The sequence below is a fragment of the Chenopodium album genome, chromosome 11, assembly GCF_948465745.1.
Source record: "Chenopodium album chromosome 11, dcCheAlbu1.1, whole genome shotgun sequence".
NCBI classification, from domain to species: domain Eukaryota; kingdom Viridiplantae; phylum Streptophyta; class Magnoliopsida; order Caryophyllales; family Amaranthaceae; genus Chenopodium; species Chenopodium album.
This window is the reverse complement of record NC_137844.1, coordinates 21,506,143-21,509,860: the sequence shown is the minus strand read 5'-3', so window position 1 is coordinate 21,509,860 and position 3,718 is coordinate 21,506,143. Positions and strand designations below refer to the sequence as shown.

General features: G+C 34.0%; 1 long non-coding RNA gene across 1 annotated transcript; it reads right to left on the bottom strand.

Moving 5' to 3' along the window:
- Nucleotides 1–200: 200 nt before the first annotated feature.
- LOC145567488 (uncharacterized) lies at nt 201–2,835 on the bottom strand. The gene is made up of 2 exons (XR_014095635.1): nt 2,576–2,835; nt 201–466 (listed from the first exon to the last, which is right to left on the bottom strand). It is a non-coding gene; the product is annotated as an uncharacterized LOC145567488 (long non-coding RNA).
- Nucleotides 2,836–3,718: the final 883 nt, after the last annotated feature.

Below are 3,718 nucleotides of genomic sequence, written 5' to 3'. Positions count from 1 at the left end.
ACTACTCATCCACCTTAGAAACTCGGTTTTAAGATATCTAACACTAGATACAAATTTCCTTCTCTCCAAAGGATCTACCTGAAAAGTATTAAAATCAGTTACCTCAAAACATAAACCAAGTAACATCCAGACCTCCATATGTCATATTAGCAAAGCACCTGAGAAACTACTAATTAAAATCCCATCCTACACCAAATATATAAAGGAAGTAACTTACTTTTAAACAGATAAAAAAAGTTATCAATAATAATTACACAGTCTACAAGAGCAGAGCCAAAATTCAATTACTCAAACGGCATCCTCACATACAATCAAACACCTAATACAAGCAAGCATCATAAGTCCACATACTCACATAGTACCTTTCCCAAAATCCCTCAAAAAAACTCTTTATAACAAGATAGATGCACATACTAAATCCATTACCTCTCTTTCAGCTTTTGGTCATGAATCCTTGGACATGGCCCTGAAGCACAGATATACACAATTACAAAAAGGGAAAACCATCATAATACAACTAAGACCAACAAAACTTCATTATCTTAACAACAGTAATGTAACAAGATGATGCACATCTCACAGTTCACATAGTTTAATTAATTGGAACCTTATAGCCAACCAATCAAACAAACATTAAGACTTATTTACTGTCAACTTTAAAAAACCAATTAAAATTCATTCTTCAATAAATAACTAAAACACCCCCTAATCCAATATAAGAGCTACTTAAGAGCCATATATAATATTTACCGATCAAATTATTACATGTAACAATAATTGTAACCTCAGCATTGTTTGTTGGAAGTAAAAAATGCATTGAAAGTGATACATCTATTATAAACTTTATTCAATCTTTATAGAATGGGGGCATAGTACACACAAGCTAGAGTAGCGCACTGTACTATACAATAGGAGAACACATAAAGCTAAAAAACTAAAATAAAACACTTAGTACTTCTCTCAGCATCACAATCTATATCGTTAAAAGTGTTTGGCTGATATATAACACCAAAAGTCATGCCGTAATTTGTGGCAGACTTCAACTTAAGTTATGTTGTATAAATTTTTTATTTCCTTGTTTAATGTGTGATTTGTTGAGAAGAATCATCACATCAAGAGCCAGTAAAATAACGTTTAATGATGGTGGATCTCTATCCAAATAATCAAAAGGAATCAAAGAGAGCGCATTCAGTCATTCCACGAAACCAAAAATTGCTCAAATCAATCCTTTTTCATGGCATATGAATCCATAAAAACTTAAAGTTCATCAAAAGACCCCACTAATCCACCTTGTTAATTTCTTTGTGACTAAATAAAAGATGATCTTAAAAGATTTCATCATGAAAAGGGAAAAATGAAGAGCGCACTGGCCACCAACACACCACTTTATGGAAAATTTTATAATGCTTAGGCGAAAAAGATAGATTAAAGAAAATTCACTAGCTAGATACATGAACCCTCAAACACACTTGCCAGAATATTTACCAAACCAGAATCTTAGTTAAAATTGTAAGTTCAATGGGATCAAAATATACCCATACCATAAAGTCCATAATAATATATCCAAACAAATATATACCCAAAAAATCAAACTAAATGAGAACCAATACAATATTCACAATACATCCACAAATCAAACTACTGAAATTTGAAGATTCAAGTATCAAATACTCAAAAATACTCACAATTCAAAATTTCAAATACTCCGTATACCCATAATTCATTCCGTATATTCACAATTCCAAAAGCTCAAATTAACAAAATCCTAGATCAATCGAATATATGATATATATGCTTGTTTCAAACAGCCTAAACAACATGAAAACATCAAGCATCTGTCATACTGGCCATAGAGAAAACAACAATAAGCTCAATTTTTGAGTACCGATCCAAATAGTGAACTTCACTCTAAACACATGCACAGAACTCAAAATTTTTCAACAAAACTTAAAAATTCAAGAATTAGTCATCTAAAAAGAGGTAACTATTGATTGCAGCAATAAGGTTAAAAAAAAAAAAAAGTAACATTTAGCTAAACATGTTGAATTCATCAGAAACAGGAACAATTGCAATATAATCCAAGCTTTTCAATTTAAACAACACAAATTTGTGCTTCGAAAATTACATAAGCAATATAAATCTGACAATTTAGCAATTATAATTAAAACTTTTGGAAAAAAAAGTATCTACAATCGAACATCAGGACATTGAAAACTACTTTTGGCGAGGTAATTCTCAGAGTTTCTTAATACAAGTTCACAAAATCCACTACAACAAAACACATAGACTACCTCACCTCTCATCATCAGATTGCCTAATTTCGAAATAGATGAGCAAGATCATAATCAAAACCTCCAATATAACTTTGTTCATTATAACCCTAAATTTTCGATTAAACCAAAAAACACATGCAATTGAACAAAATCAAACATTATAAATCAAACAAAATCTAAGATTTGAACTAGAAATTAAATCAAAACACTATAAATCAAACAAAATCTAAGATTTGAACTAGAAATTATGTAAAAGAACCCTGAATTTGGAATTTAAATGGGAAGTTTAAAGAAGCCCATACCAAGAACACCTATCAAAACCCTAGAAATCAGACTGCACCTTCACCATAACCGACCACCGTCATTGTGCTTGGTTCTACTGACCACCGACCACCATCATTGTGCATGCAGATCTACGCTTCAATGGAGAGAGAAGGGAGTTCGAGGGAGAAGAAGGGACAAAGCTTCAATGGAGCACATGGATCTAAGCTTGCAGACGAGCTTCAATGGGTTTGGTTGAGGGGAGAGAGAAAAGAGAGAGGAGGAGCGACATATGAGGAGAGAGAATGAAAATGAAAAAAGAAATGGAAAGAAATTAAGAGAATGAAAAAAAAAAAAAAAGGTCGGTTTTTTTTTCAATGCCACCGGTTTGAACCGGTGGCCTTTAGAAAATTTGGCACCGGTTTGGTTTAAACCGGTGCTATTTCTATTCAACTAAATTCCGCCTTATTTTTATCCCACCGGTTTTAAAGAACCAGTGCCAATTCCTCGGTGCGCATTTGTGTTTTTCTACTAGTGCTATGATCATGACAACTCTCAATGTGTATATGATTGTGAAATTCAACCCCCTCCCCGAGAACATGATGAAAATGTGGAAGATGTTAATGCTATAAACTTTGCTCCTAGAATGGGGAATATGGGGAACATGAGGCCAAACTCCAATCAAATGGGGTATTGGAATCAAAGTGGACACCATGATCGGAACCAAAGTGGTGGTGGTTATGATAACCAATACCATGGTGGGGGAGGCCCTTCCAACTTCAATGGAAGAGGCTACTCTAACCAAAGAGGGTATGGTAATCAAAATCAAACAACCTAACTCCTGATACTATGACCATCAAAATCAAAATTTTGGTGATCAAAGTAACATGGGAAATAATCAACAAATAAATTTTCCTAACCAAGACACCGGAGGCAATAGGGGTCAATATATCTCTAATTATGCCCAAACTAATAGGCCTCCGAGTTTCCATCAACCCCAACTTCCCCCACCTCAACAACCTCTTCAACATGAGGCTCCTTCAAATGATCCCGTGATGGCTAAACTAGATGCCTTATTGACATTGCGCGAAGAGGATCAAAAGAGACATGAAGAAGACCAAAAGCGAATCAATGCTCACATGAAAATGCTTGAAACTCAAATTACTCAACTTGCATCTAATTCA